This window comes from Pleurodeles waltl, chromosome 3_1 (genome assembly GCF_031143425.1).
Source record: "Pleurodeles waltl isolate 20211129_DDA chromosome 3_1, aPleWal1.hap1.20221129, whole genome shotgun sequence".
Lineage (NCBI taxonomy): Eukaryota > Metazoa > Chordata > Amphibia > Caudata > Salamandridae > Pleurodeles > Pleurodeles waltl.
In genome coordinates, this window is record NC_090440.1 from 1,067,396,756 (window position 1) to 1,067,421,045 (window position 24,290).

Sequence of the window (24,290 nt, forward strand, 5' to 3'; positions counted from 1 at the left end):
ACACTAAATCCAGCCACTTTGTTGCCATATCCGGTGACTCAGCCTCAGTCACAAGAAACACATGATTGTATATTCCTTACCGAAGAACAGACAAAGGGTCGTATTGATTTACAAGATACACCCCTTCCAGATGTAGACGGGGAATTGTGGGTTGATGGGTCTTGTTTGAAGTTGCCAGACGGTACGACCTCAGCTGCATATGCAATCACCACAATACACAAGGTAGTGGAGACAGCTCGTATACCACAGAAGTCAGCTCAAGCATCTGAACTAATAGCTTTGACATGAACATGTGAGCTTAGTACTGACTTATGTGTCAACATTTATACAGACAGCCGCTATGCTTTTGGAGTAGCTCATGATTTTGGTTTGCTTTGGAAGGAGAGAGGCTTTCTCACATCCCACGGGATGCAGATAATGCACGGAGAATTAGTGCATAACCTCTTGACTGCATTGACATATCCAAAGAAACTAGCTATTGTGAAATGTAGTGCACACAAGAAAGTGACCGATAAGATAGGGCAAGGTAATGCCCTTGCGGACCGCGTAGCACGTGAGACTGCGATGCAGCGAAGTACTACTTCTATGTATGTAGTGGTCACAAGCTGAACGTCGGCATAATGTTAGACAAGACGTATTAGATATACAGAAATCTGCTTCTGTGAAAGAACGTGAGCAATGGTCTGAAGAAGGAGAATTGGATGACGAGGGCTGTTGGTGGAATAAGCAGATGTATAAATGGAAATTGCCTATAGCTGTTGTACAACCTATGGTTCAGATGGCACATGGGCTGGCACATGTTGGAGCTTCAATAATAACGAAGTTGCTTATGCAAGTTTGGAGCATTCAGAAATTTCCAGTACAGCTAAGAGAGTAGTACAGTCTTGTTTGATCTGTTTACAATACAATCCTGGAAAAGGGACATGAAATCCTGCGGGAGGGTTTGCTACACCAACTGCACCTTTCAAAGTTCTACAAATGGATTATATTCAGCTTGAACGCTGCAACAATTTAAAGTATGTCTTGGTGGTGGTATGTGCCTTCAGTAAATGGATAGAGGCGTACCCCACAAAGGATAATACTGCCATTACCACAGCAAAGGTGCTTTTGAAATAATTTTTCCCTAGGTTTGGTGTTTGCAGACTTTTATGGAATGATAACGGACCTCATTTTGTTGGGGAAGTTATTAAGTATGTCCTGAAAGTATTAGGGATCAAACAGAAGATTCCATGCGGTTTTCCACCCACAATCAGCAGGGTTGGTGGAAAGGTATAAGGCTACTTTGAAGCTGAAGTTAGCGAAGATACAGGCTTCCACATCTTTAACTTGGCCGGATGCATTACAATTGGTATTATTTCTATTAGGTCAGTGCCACACTCTCGAACAGGCCTTACCCCCTATGAAATAGTATTTGGAAGGCCAATGAACATTTGGGGAGTTCCTAAGCCAAATTCTGTATATGATGTACCTTGTGTCCTGATGAATGATTATTTGGCACAGTTAACCAACAATTTGGTATCTATTCATCAACAGGTTCAAGAAGCACTTCCTGACAGATCTACAGGTGAAGGCCATGAACTCCGACCTGGTGACCAGGTGATGATTAAGTCCTTTGAAAGATCAAGCAGCTTGGAACCAAGGTGGCGAGGCCCAGAGCAGGTGCTCCTTGCGACAAGGACAGCAGTTCGAGTGATGAACCGAAAGAATTGGGTCCATAGTATTCACTGCAAGAGAGTGCTACCTACCTTGGTGGAACCTGCTGTGCTGACCGATCATCGAAAGATTTTGACTACAGAGAAAGGACGTGCTATATCACCTGACGAATCTGCAGAGTTCTTCCCGGACCATATGATTTCTGGAGTGTCGCAATATAATTTGAGACCGAGGAAAGACCCCGTAGTGCTTGAGAAAACTGGTTGAGCTACCGCTCTGGGTTAGTGAAATGGAGAGCCAATGTGGCAAGGGGGGGGATCAGCCATGCATTAGAGTAGTGACACCCGTCTTGGCCCGTGGTGAAGAAATCAGTGGCTGCCCAGGGATAAGAGCTCCAACGATTGTTTTTAATTAATTTCTGAAAGGGTTGATTATCACTGTTGCTAAAATGAATAACAAAGTGATCATTAGTACTATGGGGTTTGTTGTTGTTTTGGTGGTTTTAGCAATAATCACCTGGTTTATTGAAAAGAAGGCTCTTGCTCGTAAGTTTTTTGTTGCCACTACTCCAGTACCAGAGGATCACTATTACTTTACGCTTCCCTATCAGGAGCAGAAGCACCGTCAATCGTACTTCAATAATACTTTCATTCATATGTAGCGTCATACCCATAATGCTACAAATACTACTAACTGTTGGGTATGTGGAATGATACCTGCTCATCAAAAGAAAGGAGGAACACCTTTCATTCCTCTTCCTTTTTCACACAATGGTGCTTGTCAAGCTTGGTATATGCTTTTTTTTGCATCTGGAAAACGTACAGAGGGCTGACTTCTTTTTCGCCTTAATAAAGTATGCTCCCAAGACAAAGATGGGCATCCCCAAGCCAAAGGAACTAAATAGGAATGGGAAGAGTATCAACCGGACAATCTTTCAATACCATATGTCTTCACAAATATAAGAGACTCTAACAAGAAAGAATAATTTGTGATTTCTGTTACAAAAACTAAAGCAGATTTATGTATACGTAGCATTGGGCTAATTCCAGTGGGGATAAGCGATTGTACCTTGATTTTAACTATTGAGGGTGTAAATAATAGTCGTTTTACAGCTTCACATAATACATATTTTGTTTTTGGTAACTATGGATATTACCAACTGCCTGTTGGGTGGTCAGGTGTGTGTTATGTATCTTTTCTATTACCCCCTGTGTTTTTGGCCCCTGCATCATATCACCAAGATTTTAAACTGTTCAATTACATCATTAAAAATAGATATAAAAGGACAATAAGTACAAATGAGGTAGACCAAATGGACACTAGACTGCAACAATATGTTGATTTTAATTTAGGGTTGTTCTCCTTTGTGGGTGCTGCGCTAAACAGTAGGAAAGTGAGACGATTGACTAGAGTTGTGGAAGCTGTTACCAATCAGGCAGCTCTGGCATTTGGGAATATTACAGAGGAGCTCCAAATTGAGAGGATTGTAGTGCTCCAAAATCGTATGGTACTAGATGTGATATTAGCTGATCGAGGTGGTGCATGTCGCATCATCGGTAGCAGTTGCTGCGTTTTCATTCCAGATCACTCACCTTCAGTATATGATGCAATATCTAAATTGCATAAAATTGCTGCAGAAACCCATACAGTGACTGGTACTTGGACTTTTTCTGGATGTTTTTGGGCTCTTGTTTCCGCTTGGGGCTGGAAACAACTGACTATCCTGTGTGTAATGATTGCAATATTTTTCACATGCTGTATCTGTATTCAGTCTGGTCCAATGTTCTGCTCCATGTGTATTACTGTTTGCATGCCTACCAAAATAATTATTTCAGAAATTAAAGCACAACACATGTTAGATAAGGAAATAGCTGACATGATGAGCATAAAAATACAAGATGAATATTTAGATTATCCCAGAAAGACGAATGTCTTCAGCTAATGCTGAAAGGGTCGTCTGTTGTAAATCAGTAGCGATTAGATTAAGCATTAGCAGAAGACATCTTGTATTTAGCAACTATTGTGAACATTTCGCAGAATCCATTTTGTATTCATGGCAGCCATTTTCTCTGCCACATGCTGTCATGTGCTCGCCATGTGCTTTGTCCTACCTTTCTGTTAACTACTCTTGAAAATCTGTCTAGTGACAAGTTATATTTAGCATCTCCCACTTTCGCACATGCCCAGTAAGATCTGCAGCTGTTAGTAATCAGTAACAGACAGTAATGTGTCAACTAGTCCTTGAAAACTGTTAGCCCCTCCTACCTGTCGACTGTGCATTTCCATATGACCTTATATATATATAAGTCTTGCTTCTATAATTGTTCCACCTTCTTTAGCCCCTGCATGGGTATAAAACGACCATGCTCTCTTAGTTCAGTGTGCTACTTCAAACATTACCGAAGGGTGCTGTTTGAACTGTAGTACTACCTCATGAGGTTTAATAAACTTTGTCTTTTATTTCAGTTTCTGTGCCAACTTCTTCCTATATGGTCTGAGGATTTTGTGCAGAGAAGGGCGAACCCCTTGCACTAGTAGGCCTTGCTGAGGCTTACTTCGACAACTGTGCTACTCACCCAAGAAGGTCTGCCAGATAATAGTGGCGTGCTGCTTGTTGCACAGCCTTGCCATGAGGCGCCAGGAGCCTTTTCAGCAGGAGGAGGAGGCTGTACATGCCCATGTGGCAGCAGTGGACCCTGTGGACAGTAAAGATGAGGAGGTAGAGGATGAGGATGAGGACAACAGAACATCCGTCATCAGACTGTACTTCCAATGACGCAGAGGTAATTTCTGTGGCACTGGCATGCTGTTTTTTCCCATTTCTGTGCTCACTTACTGTATCCTTTGCAATTCCTTTTACAGATGTTGTGCCTCTCAATAGTTCCTGGTGTGATCACTGCTGCCAGCTACAGGTCACTAACATTGACATGCTCCTAACGTCTATTTTTTCCAAGGGTGTTTCTTGAAGTGCTAAGTAAAAGAGGGGCAAGTGCAATGGGATGGGGTGATGATGGAGGAAAGTCCAAGGTATTGTTCCAGTCTGTTTGTAGCACAGATGCATTGCTCAAGTGGACATAGGAAGGGGAGCAATGGCTGTTCAAGATGGACAGGGTGACTGTGTGGGACAAAAGGGTGACAATCATGAGAGTCTCATTTACTGGTGGGGGTCCTGGCAAGTGTCTCTGGCTTCAGTCTGGATCACAGGGAATGTTTACAGGGTGGTTTTCCTTCTGCAGGGTGAGGGGTTCTGGTGGCCTGTTGGTCCTGTGGTGGGGCCTCCCGGCCACTAGTGGCAGCAGAGGTTGAAGGCAGTTCAGAAGTCTGGCTAGTGGCTGGGGCCCGCTCTTATGACTGCCTCCCTCATAATATTGGCCAGGTCTGCCAGCACCCCTGCTATGGAGATCAGGGCGATGTTGATGGCCTGCAAGTCCTCCCTGATCCCCTGGTACTGTCCCTCCTGCAGCCACCTGTTCTCCTGCACATTGTCCAGGATCTGGCCCATTGTGTCCTGGGAATGTTGATATGCTCCCAGGATCTCTGCAAGTGCCTCCTGGATAGCCAGTTCCCTGGGCCTGTCCTCCCCCTGGCGCACAGCACTCCTCCCAGTTTCCCTCTTGTCCTGTGCCTATGTCCCCTGAACCATGTGCCCACTGCCACTGACCCCAGGTCCCTGATTGTCTTGGGTATGAGGTGTGCCCTGGGGTCCTTGTAGAGGTGGACACACTGCTGATTGACGTATCCTGGGGACAGAGGTATGGGTATGCTGGGTGTGTGCTGTGGTGGTGTTTCCTGATGGGGAGACTCTGTGGTAGTGTGTGATTGGGCCTGGGTAACCGGCTGTCCAGAGGTCCCTGATGGGCCAGGTTGGTCATCCAGATCCTGAAGTCCAGAGTTGCTGTCATCACTGTGGGCCTCTTCTGTGTGGGGACTGAATATTGCTGGCACCTCCTCTCAGCTGACATTGGCTGGGGTACCTGTGGGGATGTAAATGCTGTGTTATTGTTTCTATGTCTGACATATTGTGCATCCGTGGCTTGCCCTCTTTGGTTGCATTTGCCCTGGCAGTTTTCACTTGTGTACCTTGGTATGTGGTGGGATAACTGATTCTCTCTAGTGTGCATGCTTTAGTGGCAGGTGTCCATGCAGGTCTGTGAGTGGTGTCCATGCATTGGTATGGCATGCAGGGCTTGGCATTGGGATAAGTGAGATGTGATTGTGGGGTGTGTGGGAAGTGGTGGAGTGATGGGAGAGAGGGTGAGGGTGGGGGTATGTGATTGCATGCAGGTAGGGGGGTAGTAGTATTAGAGAGTTGACTTACCAGGGTCCAGTCCTCCCCTCAGTATGCATGATTGCCAAGACTTGCTCCTCCCATGTTGATAGTTGTGGGGGAGGAGGTGGGGGTCCACTGCCAGTCCTCTATACAGTGAGCTGGTGTCTTGCTCCTTTGGAATGTACCTCCCCCCGTAGGTCGTTCCACCTCTTCCTGATGTCATCCTTGGTTCTTGGGTGCTGTCCCAAGGCGTTGACCCTGTCCATGATTCTCTCTCGTAGTTCCATCTTCCTAGCTATAGATATCTGCTGCACCTGTACTCCAAATAGCTGTGGCTCTACCATGATGATTTCCTCCACCATGACCCTTAGGTCCTCAAGAATCAAGGGTGTTGTGGTGGTGCCATGGGTGTTGTGTGAGGTGTGTAGGTGAGGATGCGTAGGGTGATGTGTTGGGGTGTGTGATGTGGGGTGCGTTGGTGTATAGGTGTAGGTAGTGTTTGACTCTGGTTTTGTCTGTGGTCGTGGTGTCTGTCTCATGCCAATGGTTTCTAGTCTTAAAGCGTTGTGGGTAAAGTGGGAGTGTGTTTTATAGTGGTGTGGTGTGTATATGGGTGTCAGGTGTGTGTTGTTTGAATTGTCCAACATGGTGTTGTTTTGTTTGAGTGTGTGTATTTTGAGCATGGCGGTATATACCGCCAGTGGTTTACCGCGATTGAATGACGCCTATGGTGATTCGTGGGTCATAATGTGGTGGGCGTTGTTCTGGTGGCGTTATGGTGTGGGTTTTGATACCACCACTTTATCACTGACCTTTGGACTGGCTACATTGTGTATGTGGCTGAATAGTGACAGATTGGTATGTGTGTGTGTCATAATATGGTGGACAGATAACGCGGCGGCGGCGCTATGTTGGCCGCAGTCAGCGTGGCAGTAAGTGGGATTTACCACCAATGTCATAATGAGGCCCTAAGTCTGAGGCCATTTTATAGTTTCAAAGGACTTTCTTACAGACTCAAAGTCCAACTTACATAAAAGAGTCTCAATACCATAGTGTAGATGTACACAGTCACCAAAGGAGAGTGAAAGCATCACTGTAGGAAGCTGTCCTGGTTTGTAGTGGGTACCTTGGGTACTTACACCTTACACCAGGTCCAGTTATCTCTTGTTAGTGAATGTAGTAGTGTTCAAGTAGCTTAGGCTGATAGAGGTAGCTATAGCAGAGCAGCTTAGGCTGACCTAGGAGACATGCAAAGCTCATGCAATACCACTTATAGTTACACAGTACTTATACACAAGAGAAGACAATACTCATTGTTACCAAAAATAAAGGTATTTATTCGGGTGACTGTAGGAGGCTGGCCTGGCTTATAGTGGGTACCTGACTTACACCTTGTGCCAGGTCCAGTTATCCCTTATTAGTAGATTAGTAGTGTTCTAGCAGCTTAGGGTGATAGAGGTAGCTATAGCAGAGCAGCTTAGGCTGAACTAGGAGACATGCAAAGCTCCTACTATACCACTTATATCATATAGCACTATATCATAAGAATCACAATACTAAAAATAAAGGTACTTTATTTTAGTGACAATGTGCCAAAAATATCTCAGAGGATATACTCCCTTAGGAGGTAAGTCAACTATACAAAATTTACACACAAACCAAAATCAGGAAAGTAAACAGTTAGAAAAGTAGTGCAAACACTGTAGAATACAATAGGATGCAATAGGCCTAGGGGCAACACAAACCATATAGTCTAAAAGTGGAATGCAAACCACTTAGGAACCCTAGGCATAGTGTAGTGTGTAGAGGGTCACTGGGAGTGTAAGAAAACACTAAGGGTGTCCAAGACACCCCACCCAAGACCCTGAAAAGTAGGAGTAAAGCTACCCTACTTCCCCAGAAACACACTAAAGTCATGATAGGAGATTCTGCAAAGACAACAACTGACTGCAAAGCACTGAAGACGGATTCCTGGACCTAAGGATCTGTAAAGAAAGGGGACCAAGTCCAAGAATCACGAAAGTGTCCAGGGGGGGCAGGAGCCCACTAAACCCCAGATGAAGGTGCAAAATGGCTGCCTCCGGGTGGAAGAAGCAGAAGATTCTGCAACAACGGTAGATGCCAGGAACTTCTCCTTTGCACAGAAGATATCCCACTTTGTGTTGGAGGATGCAGAGTTGTTTCTACACAGAGAGACTGCAAACAAGCCTTGCTAGCTGCAAAGGTCACGGTTAAAGAAAATGGGTGCTGCCCAGGCCCAGGAAGGACCAGGAGATCGCCCCTTGGAGGAGGAGACAGAGGGGGCACTCAGCAGCACAGAGAGTCCACGCAGACGGTGGCAGCACCAACAGAAGCACTTGATCAGGGGTTCAAGAAATCTGAGCATGGCAGTCATCTCAACTCTACAAAGGAGGGTCCCACGAAGCTGGTGGTCAGCTCAGCGAGTTGAGCAATGCAGGACGGAGTGCTGGGGACCTGGGCTATGCTGTGCACAAAGGATTCCTTGCAAAAGTGCACAGAAGCCCTAGCAGCTGCAAATCATGCAGCACACAGGATTACTGTCTGGCGTGGGGCGGCAAGGACTTACCTCCACCAAATTTGAACAGAAGGACCACTGGACTGGTAACAAGGCTAGAAAGAGGCTACCTTCCTACAGTGACACAGTACCAAAAATATCTTAGAGACAATACTCCTTCTGGAGGTAAGGATTATACACAATATATACACTAGACACCAAAATTAGACAAGTAAATAGTAATAGAACAATGCTAACAGTAGGAAATCCTTTAGAATGCAATGGGAGAAAATAGGTCTAGGGGCAACACAAACCATATACTAAAAAAGTGGAATGTGAATCACAAATTCCCCACTAGACAAGTGTAGTGTGTGCAGAATAGCTGGGAGAGTAAGAATACAGTAAAGGTAAGTAAATTACCCCACCTCAGAGCCCAGAAAAGCAGGAGTAAAGTACTGCAAGTTTCCTTAGGACACACTACATCTCATTTTTGGGATTTTGCAGCAGCCAACCAAGTCTGCAAAGAACAACTGCTGGATTATTGGACTTGAAGACCTGCAAAGGAAGGGGACCAAGTCCAGAAGTCAAAAGAAGTTCCAGGAAGGACAGGAGCCCCTGCTAACCCAGAAGAGGGTGCAAAAGAAGAGTCCACAGTTAGTTAAAGACTGTAGAAATGCACCCTAGGAAGATGCCAGTGGGTTCCTGCATGATGAAAAAGATGTCCCACAACGTGAAGATCGTTGCACATGAGATTTCATTTTAAAAGGCATCAACAAGCTTTGGCTACAACAAAAGTAAGTTTTTCATCAAAATGGCACTGCATGGACCCAGGAGGAACCTGGGGGCCTTACCTCTGTGTGAGGAGGAAGAGGAGGCTCTCAGCACTTTATAGAGCCCTCAGGATGCCAGCCAGCACCCCCAGAAGCTCCAGGATCCGGGTTTAAAGATGTGCAAAATGTGGTTGATGCAGCACAACAAAAGAAGGTCCCACGCCACCAGAGAACAACTCAGCGAGTTCAGTATCACAGGGCTGAGTGTTGGGGACATGGGCCAGGCTGTGCACGAAGAAATTTTGCAAAGAGTGCACGGAGGCCTCAGGAGGTGAAGAAGACATAATACACTTGGGTACCATCATTCTCAGGGAACGCAAGGCCTCCTCCTAATTGCGTCAGCAGGACCTCAGGACAGTCTATGTGGAAGATGTCTACCCTCTGTGTCCTTTGGAGCAAGCTCGTTGCCGTGAGAGGAGTCCCAGGGTACCAGTCGTCGCCTTGGAAGGTGCCTGCTTGGAGCAGGGGAGTGACTCTGTCACTCCACAGGAGATTTCCTTGGTCCTTCTGGTGCAGAATGAAGACAGGGAGTCCCCAGAGCATGCACACCATGGAAACTGTTGCAGTTGCTGACTTGGAGCTGAGGTTGCTAAAGAAAAGTGTCTCTGGTAGATACTTTGTTGCAGTTATAGCGTTTCTTGGAGCAGGCTGTGGTTGATCCAAGGTCAGAAAAGTCTGAAGTTGTTGCAGAGGATTCCTGAAGGAAACCTGAAAGCATAATCTAAAGAGAACCCACAGGAGATACCCTAAATAGCCCTGAGAAGAGGATTGGCTACCTTATCAGGTATGGACCTATCAGGAGGGTTCTCTGACATCACCTGCTGGCACTGGCCACTCAGAACCCTCCAGAGTGCCCCCACACCTTGTAAAGCAAGATGGCTGAAGCCTGAGACACACTGGAGGAGCTCTGGGCACCACCCCTCGGGTGGTGATGGACAGGGGAGTGGTCACTCTCCTTTCCTTTGTCCAGTTTCCCGCCGGAGCAGGGGAGAAGGGGTCCCTGAACTGGTGTAGACTGGGTTATATATACAAGGAGGGCACCATCTGTGCCCTTCAAAGCATTTCCAGAGGCTGGGGGAGGCTACACCTCCCCAGCCTGTAACACCTAATTCCAAAGGGAGAGGGTGTAACAGCCTGCTCTCAGAGGAAATGCTTTGTTCTTCCTTCCTGGGACTGGGCTGCCCAGACCGAAGGGGGGCAGAGCCCTGTCATTGAGGTGGCAGCAGATGTAGCTGCAGTGTAAGCCTCAGAGAGCTGGTTTGGCAGTACTGGGGGTCCATGGTGGAGCTCCAGGATGCATGGAATTGGCTCCCCAATACCAGATTCGGAATGGGGGGACAATTCCATGATCTTAGACATGTTACATGGCCATATTCAGAGTTACCATCGTGAAACTACATATAGGTATTGACCTATATGTAGTGCACACGTGTAATGGTGTCACTGCACTCACAAAGTCTGGGGAAATGGCCCTGAACTATGTGGGGGCTCCTTTGCTAGTGCAAGGGTGCCCTCACACTTAGTAACTTTGCACCTAACCTTCAGCAAGTGAGGTTAGACATATAGGTGACTTATAAGTTACTTAAGTGCAGTGAAAATGGCTTTGAAATAGTGTGTGCACTATTTCACGCAGGCTGCAATGGCAGTCCTGTGTAAGGGTTTGTCTGATCTCCATATGGGTGGCAAAAGAAATGCTGCAGCCCATGCAGATCTCCTGGAACCCCAATGCCCTGGGAACTTAGGTACCATATACTAGGGACTTATAAGGGGGGTCCAATGTGCCAATTGAAATTGATAAATGAAGTCACTGGCCTACAGTGATAAATTTAAAAGCAGAGAGAGCATAAGCACTGAGGTTCTGGTTAGCACAGCCTCAGTGACACAGTTAAGCGCTACAGATTAAGCCACAAACTATGAACACTGGGGTCCTGGCTAGCAGGATCCTAATGAGACAGGCAAAACACACTGACATATAGGTTTTTATCTATGAGCACTGGGGTCCTGGCTAGCAGGATCTCAGTGACACAGTAAAAACACACTGACACACACTCACAAACGGGCCAAAAGTGGGGATAACCATGCTAAAAAGAGGCTACTTTCCTACAATCACACAATGTTAAACTTCACAAGCATATGAAAAACACGTATCTCAATAGCGATAATGCTGAAAATCTGAAACAAAGGCCCGTATTTATACTTTTTGACGCTAAACTGCGCTAACGCAGTTTAGCGTCAAAAAGTTTAGCGCCGGCTAATGCCATTCTGAAGCGCCATGCGGGCGCCGTATTTATTGAATGGCGTTAGCCGGCGCTAGCAGACCGGCGCTGCCTGGTGTGCGTGGAAAAAAACCACGTACACCAGGCAGCGCCGGCGTTGGGGAAAATGGCGTTAGGGCGTCTTAAAAATGGTGCAAGTCAGGTTGACGCTAAAAAATCGCCTCCACCTGATTTGCGCCATTTTTAACGACGCCCAGACGCCATTTACATGACTCCTGTCTTAGTAAAGACAGGAGTCATGCCCCCTTGCCCAATGGGTATGCCCAGGGGACTTATGTCCCCTGGGCATGGTCATTGGGCATTAAGGCATGTAGGGGGGCACAAATCAGGCCCCCCTATGCCAAAAAAAAATATAAAAAAAATAAAAATGTATACTTACCTGAACTTACCTGAATGTCCCTGGGATGGGTCCCTCCATCCTTGGGTGTCCTCCTGGGGTGGGCAAGGGTGGCAGGGGGGGTCCCTGGGGGCATGGGAGGGCAGCTGTGGGCTCATTTTGAGCCCACAGGTCCCTTAACGCCTGCCCTGACCCAGGCGTTAAAAAGAGGCGCAAATGCGGGGTTTTTTGCCCCGCCTACTCCCGGGCGTGATTTTTGCCCGGGAGTATAAATATGACGCATTTGTGTCGCAGTCATTTTTTTGGACGGGAACGCCTACCTTGCATCTCATTAACGCAAGGAAGGCGTTCACGCAAAAGAATGACGCTCTTTCCTCATACTTTGGCGCTAGACGCGTCTAACGCCAAAGTATAAATATGGCGTTAGTTTTGCGCCGAATTTGCGTCGAAAAAAACGACGCTAATTCGGCGCAAACGGAGTATAAATATGCCCCAAAGTGTTAGACTTGGCATCCTTGGCATCTCCCCTAACTTTTTGCCTCTGTTTCCCAGGTTGGTGATGTGTGCTGGACTCTGTTTTTGTTACTCTGGGCACTTTACCACTGCTATCCAGTGCTAAAGTGCAAGTGCTCCTATATTAAATGTGTATGTAATTGGCTCACCATGATTGGCATATTTGATTTACTGGTAAGTCCCTACTACAGTGCACTAGAGGTGCACAGGGCCTGTAAATCAAATGCTACTAGTGGGCCTGCTGCACTGGTTTTGCCACCCACATGAGTAGCCCTGTTATCATGTCTCAGACCTGCAACTGCAGTGTCTGTGTGTGCAGTTTTAAACTGCCAGTCCGACTTGGCAAGTGTACTCACTTGCCAGCCCTCATCCTTCCCTTATCTTACATGTAAGACACTAGGCCCTAGGTAACCCCATGGGCAGGGTGCAGTGTATGTTGCAGGTAGGACATCTACTAATGTGGTTTATATGTCCTGACAGTGAAATACTGCCAAGTTTGGTTGTCACAGGTGCAAGGCCTATCTCTCTCACATGTGAACATGGGGGCTGCCTTTAAAAATGATTAAAGAGTAGATTCCCTGTGGGAGCAGATAGACATGTGGAGTTTGGGATCTCTGAGCTCACAATTTAAAAATACATCTTTTGGTAGAGTTGGTTTTGAGATTTTGTGCTTGAAAATGCCACTTTTAGAAAGTAGGTATTTTCTTGCTTAAACCATTCTGTTACTCTGCCTGTTTGTGGATTCCCTGTCTGGGTTAGTTTGACAGTTGGGCTGTTTGCACCTCTCTCTAGACATTGACACAGATGGAGCTGGGGTGTAGCCTGCATATCCTGATGAGCCATCTGTGCTAGGAGTTAGGGGGGAGTGGTCCCTTACACCTGAAAGGGCTGTGCCTGCCCTCATACAATGCAATCTCCAACCCCCTAGTGTGTGTCTGGGGCCTGGCCTGGGCACGGCAGGATTTCACAGACAAGAGAGACTTTCCTTTGAAGTAGGTCTAATTCAAAGGCCAAAATGGGTATAAGAAGAGCACCCAAACCCCTGAAAAATTAGATCACTTCTGGACATCAAGAGAAAGCTCTGCCTGGAGAAGAGTTGAAGAGCTGAAAAGAAGTGCTGCTCTACCTGTGACTGTGCTTTGTGGAGCTATCCTGCAGTTGCTGCTTCTGCCTGTGCAAGGGGACAAAGACTGGATTTGTTGTGCATTCCTGCTTGTGAAGAAGTCTCCAAGGGCTCGTCCTGAGCTTGCCTCCTGTTGTTGAAGTTTCAGGGCCATCAAAGACTTCGTCTGCCAGCACCTGGACTCTCTCCTGAGACTCCTGCCCTACCAAGTGGTGCCCTATCCAGTTCCTAGGGCTCTGAAAGGTGAAGCTGGCAGACCAAGACTGAAAATCCACTCACAGACCACCGTCCAGGGAAAATTTCGATGCACCCTCCGAGACACGGCTGAGAAACAACACGCCCGGACCCGAAGTGCTTGTCAGGATCAACGCATCCCTTTCCTGTGGAGAGAAGAAACAAGGCACGCCGACCCGACCGGAGGAGGAACGACACACGGTCTTGCTTGGGGTTGAGAAATCGATGCATCTCTGCCCTTTTCTGACGCACACTCACCTGTGCGGTGTTTTTTTGACGCAACTCAGGTACTTTTTCACACTTACAGCGTTAGCCCTGTTTTTTTATTCATAACTTGACGTGTATGGTGGATTTTTGTCATTTTGGTCTTGTTTTGTTTAGATTGATATTACCTATTTTTATAAACCTGTGTCATTTTGTAGTGTTTTCACTGTGTTACTGTGTGTGTTGGTACAAATACTTTGCAGCTAGACTCTGAAGTTAAGCCTGCCCGCTTGTGCCAAGCTACCAAGGGGGTGAGCAGGGGTTAACTGAGGGTGATTCTCTTTTACCCTGGCTAGAGTGAGGGTCCTTGCTTTGACAGGGGGCAACCTGCCTGCCAACCAAAGACCCCATTTCTAATACAAAGACTGATGTTTAAATTCTAAAACTAAATTCTCTTGCCTGAACATGGAATCCAAGTTCTTAACTTTTTTCGAATTCCAATGATTTCAGAGAAAAAGGTCAATGAACAGAATTTCTGTAGAAGTTTCTGTTAAGAGAGGTGAAGCAGAATGAAGCCACATGAGAATCCAAGGGAATGTATCTCAGCAATGTCGGCTCTGAGCACGGGACAAGGGGAATCTGACTCTTTCACTAGTTAAACCACACTTTAAGTCGGAGTCCTTCATAAGGCTTACATCATTGCAAAAAACATCCTAACCAAAAATCAAGTCCCTAAATCTAGATTAATTGAAAAATTAACTTCTGAAGCCTTCTGCATTGACCTTGTACACCCTTGCATTGGCAGGAATTTCAGAAAAGTTATGACCATCATCCCAGGTTACTCCTTACATGCTTGTTGCACCTCTCACCAGTCTTTTTATCTCTCGAGCACAATGAGCTCCTCATTAATTCGGCCCTGGATACTGACACCTGCAGCTTGTAGAAAAACATACAAAAGCAACTTCATGTTGAAGTTTAGGCAAAGAAAAATAACTTTTGCCTTTACTCGAGCCAAGCTAATGAAAACACGAATATGCTTTCCGTTTAAATTAATTCTGTTGTTTATCATGGAATACAAAATGATTATATAGAAAAATACTTATAAAACATTATAACATAGCATGCTTTCAAAATGATGATTATACGTAGCTTACTTAAAACTGTGCACATATTGCAGTGTATCATTAAAATGAAACATTTTTTCACGTTATACAGAAAAGTGATCACTCCTTCACATTCATGTTTCAGAGGCATAGTGGCACAGCCAAACTATGCTCTCTCAACATACAATAGAGGAATTCAGAAACTCCAACAGGCCACATTGCATGACTGTCACAAAGTTGAACCTCTGCCTATATTTTCATAACTTTTGATGATCGACCATCAAACACCTATATCATATTTTCACACAAATGTTGTGCTCCCTGGAATCCACATAATTGGAAAAACACAAGCTTTGTGAGAAACATGTAATAGCAGGAATGCACAGCAGAGCATGGGTTCAGAGGGTGGATCTGGGCATTGAAGGGCAGTGGCGCACAGGTGTAGACACCACCTGCAGGGTGCAGCTGCTGTGTCTCTAACTAGGGTTCGAAGGGCGTTGGATTTAATCTTGAACAATATATTGAGGCAATAAAAACTTAAATGGCAAGACATTCAAAAGCTATTCCCTCAGTGACAGATCCTGGCAGTGTGGAAGACTTCTGGCTTCTGAAAAGCATGTTGTAACTCCCCAGTAGTGTGATCCTTCACACCTGTACTTTGTGCTGAAACAAAGACACTGCATCCACTTCTCTTTCTTTCCCTCCCTTTGATAAGGATACTTTGTGTGCCTTGTTGAATTAAAATCCCCTTTAACTGGTGGTGTTGCCTTAAGCAAATCAGTACTCAAGGATCTTACCTCATTGGTGGTGTTCACCATGATGGTTGTCCTCTACTCACCTGGAGCTGCCAAAGAATCTTGGAGGTCACAGTTGTAAGTCACTTTTTGGTGACCTGCCCTTTAACAGCAAGAACAGGCCCAGTGCCTTCTGGTCTATCATCTTTCCTGAGCGGCAGAAACAGAATGGTCTATCCTGACCAAAATCACTGACTAGATTTGACCTCTGAGACACAGACAATGGTATCAGATGGAGAGCTGTTGCAATGATGCAGGTAACGCTCCTTCTTATCAGATACCTGTGGTCATTTTGTATTGGCTCAGGTATAGCTCTCAGTTGTTCTGAAATAATATTGAGATCACCATTTTCCTTTATGTTTCAGAAGTCTGAAAAAAAGCATTTCAGTAACACTGCTGCCTGGTCCAATCCAGGCGATACTAGAAGCTAAAATGTGACCTCCTGTCAATCTGTCCATAGAGGTTAGACAGTATTAAGAAAGTATAATAACCTAAGGCTCAGTTTTCCATTCTGATGATTTCTAGGTGACTGTATTACTCTGGCTAGTGGCTTCTCAGCCCTCTGCACATCCCATGTGGACTCTCTTATTTTGCTTCTCCTGTTTCTTCCACTTAGGGAGGTGATGTAACATAATTATTCAGACATCTAAGAAACTTGGGGCCATATGTATGTAGGTTTGAGTATGTAATTTCCTAATAGCGGATCTTAGTGATTTTCTACTAGAATATCACATCCTGGAATGTATAACAGTGGGGTTAACACTATTTGAAATTCCCAATGGGACCTATCTCATCAATATTCATGAGCTAGGTTGCAATTCGCAACCCTATTGGGAATGGCCACACTCACGGTGGCCTGCTTAGGACAGCAATCATAATGTTTGTGACTTTTTTAAATAAAGCTATTTTTTTTAAATGCCAATACCTGCTCTGAAAATATATTTTCACTTCCATTCAGAAAGGGGAAAGGGTCTTTTGAGAACCTGGGTTCCCACCAACTTGAAGTTGGTGCTAACTGTAAGTCGCAGGGAGATATAAGATTGTTTTGTGACTGTGAATGCAGTGGCAAAACAATCTTACATCCTCCTGAAACGTGCTATGAGGAAGGGACAGCCTTGGCATGCCTCTTCCTATTAGCGACCCGCAAACCTATTTTCCGAGTCGATAACAGGTTACTGACTCGCAGAATATAAATGTTACATGGGGAAAGCCTTTTACCAGCCGCAAATGGCCCGATGAGCCTTTTGCGACCAGGTAAAAGCTTTCATACATCTAGCCCACGGTACCTACCTAAATACGGAATCTCTTTAGCAGTGGGTTTTGGCAAGAAACTGATGTTCTATGGAAGAGGTTCCTTGCTCTACATACCATTCTTAAGATGACAGATACTAGGTGCTGCTTCCTTGGACTTGCAGTTATGCGTGTAACTATTAAATACTACTAAATAGTAAAATATCAAATTCAGATTTTCTTATTAAAGTGCAAAGTTAATTAAATCATTTACATCCAAATGCATTAAAAAACTATTGCAATAAATAAAGACATGATAACACAATAAGCATATTGAAGGCTAGGGTATTTCTGTCTAAATAGAAGATGACAATGTCTTGTTATAATGTGGTAAGATGTGTGGCAGTTCATGTGTTGATTTCATCTCTAGTTTTTGTTTTGAATTCACCAGCTGGACCTTTGCTTTTGCCAAAATTAACTGTGCAAATTAAACAACCTTATATTCAGGCGGGGTGAGGCCCTTTATAATTGCTTGTCTGCAAGTTCAGTTATTACTCCAGCTTGAATGAAAGAGGTCCTCAACAATTTTCTTCTTTCGACAAGCAACGCAGACAGATAAGATGTAAACCAATGTCTCCTTTCTTGCTTCTTTCTTGCTTCACTGTTCCTGTATTTGTCCCCTTCAGTTGTCCTGGGCCAGACTGAGATCTGGGCCTGTTTGAGTTGGCAACTAAAATGCAGGTGCATGAGTGCTAACTTCAGATAGAATGGGTATCCGTGGTAGAAACAAGGCTGAGGCTGAGGTTTTAAGAATTTGTACGAATAATGACTTGCCAGGCATGCCATTTGTTAGCCAGGTTGGCTTTGTCCTCCTGTAAGGAAAGTGACCACGAGTTATGGATCATATGTCTCTTGAATTCTTTGGATGAATTTTGCAAGTCCCGTATGTTTCCTGCATGGAAGGGGTGCATTACATTTTCTAGATAGACGCTTAGCCCCTCCAATGAATTACAGTAATGCATTTTCAGCCAGACCACCAGGTGGCACTGTGTTTTTTTCGGCCTGGTGGAAAGAGTTGCACATTTTTTGGAAGCCTTTTTTAAAAGCCCAGCTATGTATCATGAGGCCAGATTCAAGGTGCAGCTGGGTCTGAGTGATACATTTAGGCAATTTAAATACTGAGCTATAGGTCTTGGTGGTTAGTAGGTATAAACATTTTGCCATTTTCGCCCCCGCAATTTCATTAAATAGTAAGTTTCATCACCCAGATAAAAACTTTCTGGGAACACTATATGAATTGGTAATGGATTCCGGACCACTTTCACTGACCATGCTGCAGAGCCCGCTCAGTCAAGACTTGTGAAGTTCAGCATTGTTCCATGCCTTCTTAGACTAAGGGCCACATTATGAGTACGGCAGTCATAAGACCACTGTACTCACAGTGGTGGTCCCAGAAAAAAAGATTACAATCCTGACAGTCAGGCCACCAGGAGACCACTGCTACTACCAGGATCATGGATCCTGAGTGTTTAGCAGCGGTGCAAGTCGTGGTCTAAGACGGTGGTGCCAATGTTGGCACCGCTGTGCTGATCACAACCTGCCTGTTCCCAAGCCTTTTCATGGTGGGGTCACTGCCATGAAAAGGCTGGTGGAAAGGCAGGAACTGTGCCACAGGAGGACCCCTGCACTGCCTATGACCATATCGCAGGCAGTGCAGGTGCCCCCCTATCAGCACACTCTGATACAACCCATAGCAGACAGTGCACATTTCGAGTGTGCTGTCAGCACCGACAGTGTGGCGACATGGGACTCAGCTCTCCCTGAGCCAATGCTGCTGCACTGCAGGCAAGGAACTCATAATATGGCGGTCAAGAGGCCACTGGCTTGGTGGTGTACTCTCGCCAGTCATAGTGGCAGTCCGGGAATTATATCCTATGTTTCTGCATTGCAGAGTGGGGATGAGAGCCCAAGCTGTGGAGGATTAGAGGGACAAGTTAAGATCACTCTTAAAGGCTGTAGATCTTTTCTTTGAACTATCACCAGTCTTTTTGTGCTGTTGTGATGCAGAAGCATCCTACTGTTTATACCTATTCTGCAGTTTTGCCATTTAATATGCAATACTGTTTATTAGGAGTGCAAGGAGAGCTGACAGATCTAATGCTTAAAGTACTGTGAGCCTTTCAGCACAATTTGGTTATTGTGACAATACACATAATTAGAGAATTAGTGAAACTGGAATTGCCATTTCTTTTACAAAAGGGAAACAGTGGTAGGGAGATTAAAGACCAATCCCTTACGCATGACTTTTTTGGTTTGGCACTTTTCACACTGTCAACCCACAGTGAACTCACATAAATGTACCTGAATATCACTGACCTTGCTCTACACCTGCCTTGTGATCTGTTAATGTTGGAGGCCTGCCACAATTGTGCAGACAGCATTTGGGCTTATGGGCAGGGCTGCTGACTTTGGAACCAGCGAGTTGGATTGGAGTCGCCGCCTGCATACATTTTGTTTTTTTTGTTTTTGGTCCCCACAAAGCTTCGGAAAGGCCTTCATGATACCTACTGATTTTCATTTATTAATTGAGCAACTTCTAAACTTCTAGTCTGTGACTGTGTTCCAACTCCGGAGCTGTGTGTTGGGATACCAGGGTCAATGAGCCTGTATTCATACTGAAGTGCTGGGTGCGGCGCTGTGATTATGCTGTAATTCTCGTGCTTCCAGAACATTAAAATCAGGGGCAACTGGGGATTATAAATAGCTAACCCAAAGTACTTATAACTTTCCCTCCTCTATTAATAAGACTGAGGGGGTGGAGAGGCAGCTCAAACCACGATAAAAGGTTTGAGAAAAATGTTGCCGAGCTTTATAGTTTCAACATGTTATCACTCTGGACAAATCACTTAGGGCCTGATTTAGATTTCAGCAGAAGGGTTACTCCGTCACAATGGTGATGGATATCCTGTCTGCTGAAATCTAAATCCCATAGGAAACAATAGAATTTAGATTTCGGTGGATGGGATATCCCTCACTGTTGTGACGGGGTAACCCCTCCACCAAAATCTAAATCAGGGCCTTAATCTCCAGGTGCCTATAAACATTAAATGTATCCTTTTGTGATGTAACAGGTACACTTTTAAAGGGCTCCAATACCCTTGGGCCACGTTTGCGCAATGGAAAACTAAAATCAAATGATTGACTAGCAGCAGCATTTGAAGGTAGGCACAAGGGAGGAATACATGTGTTGTCCATAGCATTTATTCATTGTGGTGGAAGTGGCCTGCATTTCATCCACCGTCTGGGTAGCTGTTCCGGTTAAGTGATTGACTGTTTCTCAGTTTTTTTTTTTTTTTTAAACTCACTTTTAATAAACTTTTCAACAATTCTGATGTATTAAGGGGGAATGCTACCACATGTTAAAGAAATACACTTTCTAGAATTTTGAAGGCATATTCTAGCATGATGTTTGTTGAATGATCTACATTCCAAATATTTTCAAGGCTCGTGTACAGGCTTGTGAACCCAGAGTCAACTCTTTCTCTGCTAATTTCTTGGCACTGCCACCATTTTTCCCAGGTGATACTTATGCTATATCGCTATATTCTGGGGCCAGTGCATGAAAACATACGGAAATTGAAATCTGGACACAGATATAAATAAGAGCACTACTGTTTCTAAGTCATACTGTTCACATATGGTGCTGTGAGAACTAGGAGAACTAGGGGAATGAATGGCTCTGTTCGGCTGTTATCCTGTAGGTTCTGATCTTGTAGCATTATGCACTTTTTTGTGACTTCACCATGAGTACTCTACAACGACCTAACGAATCTGTGACATTTAGTGCTGGGATTAGAAATAAATTATACTGGGATCACATACATTGTTGGTCAAGGTGTATCAACAATGAACAGAATCATGAAAACCAGTGTCTTACTATCAACTTGTGATATGTATGTAGGCCTAGATTTAAGAAGGCTAGCGCCTCCTTGCGCCTCATTAGCATAATTATTTATGAGGCTATTGTGGCTCAACAAAGCCAAATTTGCTGCACCAGATTTACAAAGTGGCGCAATGCATGCATTGCACCACTTTGCAACCCCTTGCGCCACATTATGCCTTTGCAAGGCATAATGTATGCAAGGAGGAATTTCCCCGTTAGGGGGACTGCAAAAATGGCACAATGAAATCTATGAGATTCCACTGCGTCATTATTTTGAACAGTAATAACGTTTTATAACTATAGACAACCTCAAGCACTGTTACATTTTAAATCCTGGCTTTTTGTGTGTATCTCCTATGTTTTTGTAACATACAATGCCTACCTTCCTACAGTACATTAATACAGCTTATATATTTAAGGGGTGAATAGAGGCAAAACCTGCTGCAAATGTTTCTCTTAAGTACTTGACTCATAGTGATAAGATGTTTGCCCTTGTTTTCCCACCTTTGTATAGGAATCTAGATATTAGGCTCCAGGTGGCTTCCAGCCAGGATCATTTATTAACAAAAGGAGTGCTGATGACCCTTGAATTGAGGCTTTTATTTGGGGCCTAGCTTGAATTGTAAGTAAAAAAGCCGGTTCACAGCCTGCAGATTTCTGCTCAGAATGGAAAGCAGACACCTTGTGGACACTGCTCATTGCAATACTGTGTCGACAAATTAGACTGGAAAAGACTTCGGCATATTTCACTGGGTCCAGCCAGGATCCTAGTTCTGTCTTAATACTAGCTGTCCCATATTTCTGACTGCTTGGATCAACCCTGCTGTTCAATAAAATCTTATAATGGTACAATATTTTAAGTCCTGTCCTTTTTTAAATCTGGGTATAGGTGCCACAAGAGTAAACCATTCATGTCATGATGGTTTCTGTTTACACTGCAAAACAGTCTCAAGACCCTAGTAAATAGCGGTATCAGTGTGAAATGCACCTGTTTTCACTCTTGTTATAAACAAACATTTGGAGTGATATTTACCAAATATTTATATTGCTGAGCACATTGCCTGCAGTTCCTAGATATATTGCATTGCTGCACAAAGAAGAAAATATTAGAGGGCACATGGCTGTCAATGGAAATCCGCCAATGGCACCACATCGACTTCTATTTTTGTGTTAAATGTCGTAGTTGCGCGTTGATAGAGCACACTGAAGAGTCACTTTTAGCTTAATAAATTCGTGGACTTTCAATCTGAAATCTAAATGTAAGGGTGAGAGTCCTGGTCTCTCAAAGGGCATGTGTCTTCTCAAAAGAATGGCAAATTGCAATGAAAACCAGTCATTGAGTTCTCCCTTTCAAATTGCAAATATATTTGTCCTTCTATTTTTCGAAAATGCCTCTTTTATAATTATGACATATCCTCTAAGCTTAATAAAACTTCACTCATTCCCTCCCTCACCTTTCATCCCTTCCTGTGAATGTTGCAGCTGTCAGAGTACACTCAACTATTGCACCTATTAACTTGAATTATTTGGTCAAATGTTATGTTTTGATTCAACACGATAAAGAGACACTTGTGGACTAAAGATACATTCTTAGAATCAAACTGTGTAGCTTAATAGTTCCATAGAGACAGAATCTCGTTTTCTATTGAACTTATTTTGTTTCTTTTCATTTTTCAAAAATACCTATTTTTAAGCATATCATGTCCCAAAGCTAAAAAAAGTCTCTCTCTCTCTCTCTCTCTCTCTCTCTCTCTCTCTCTATCTATCTCTCTCTCTCTCTCTAGATCATTCTTTAAATGATGAACTGTCAGTGTACTCACATACAGCAACACAATAATTTATCAGACAAACAAAGGGCCGAGAGGGAGCATTTAGAGACAAAACCTAGGTCACTCTTAAGACAAGTACCACATACAAATGGCGTAGGGAGTCTGCCCAAAGAAACGTGGTCATTACTCATGCTTCCAAAATGTAAGTTTCTTTAAAAAAAACAGAAAATCTAGAAAAAAAAGAAAAAGCTTTTTGTTTTTAGGACAGAAACCCTCACCAACTCTTAGTTAGAATGCGTCATCAGGTTCCTCCTCACACCACTAGCATGAATCGTAGTGGAGTGGGTGACAACTCTAGGAAAAGGTAGGGGAGCACTTGAGGATAGTGTGTCAGAGATCACACCAATGTGAGCTGTATGGTGTTGGTGAGGGTGGACAGAATGTAAGTGAAAAGACAGAAGTTAAGAATGCCTAGCAGCAGACCTAACCTCAACTGTCACATAAAGCACATTAGAAACACAAAAGAGGGGAGTTGCTTTTCCCTTTATGTGATAATAGGGTTAACATGCTTCTGCCAATTCTCATGACCCTACAAAGAGGTGTATGATATTCTTCAGGACCTAATGACTAAACGTTATCACTCTGTGAGAAAAAGAGAACAAAATGTGTCTATATATATATATCTATATATATATATATATATATATATATATATATATTGATTGTGTATAAGTATATGTGTATATATGTATGCATATATATATTATATATATGTACAAACACACATATATATATATAGTGCACATAAAATTAATTATACAAATGCTGATCCACAATCAGTGTGGCTTTGACCATTGTTATCAGCATCTGAAAACAATCAAGAGGCTATAAAAGTACATAAAATAACAATCTGAACTGATACATGCTCATAACGTTTAATTTGTGTAACTTTGCGAACAAACTCAAAGTGCTATCAAAAGCCCCAGTAGAGTATATCTCAGTGAGATACATATTCTAAAAAGACACCCAGCTGTGGTGTCAAAACATGGACTGCATATCTAAGGCTTCCAGATTTCAATGTTTACTAATTTTAAGAGATAAATATAGAAAGAAAACTGTTACATTTGGAAAAATACAGAAAATTGTGTTTCTTGTGAGTGACTTTCCATGTTGCTTTTCATGAATTTCAGATCAACAGCTGAGCAAATAGACAGTATGCGGAGTTAAAACAGAGGATGATAGTTTCTTACATAATGGCATATGTCAACATGTAATTGTCATATAATGCAAATATTTGCCTGAGAGTGTAGTGTTTTGTTATATGTGGCTTTGTCATTTGCTTAAACATGACAGGTGTCAAAGTAAGAGTGTGTTTAGCAATTAAATAAATGTGGAAGTATATCTTCTTGCGACTTCATTTATTCTCAAAATACTAAATAAATATGGATAAATAGCAATAAGGTGATAAAAAACCGCCAGAAATGTAAAAAAAAAAA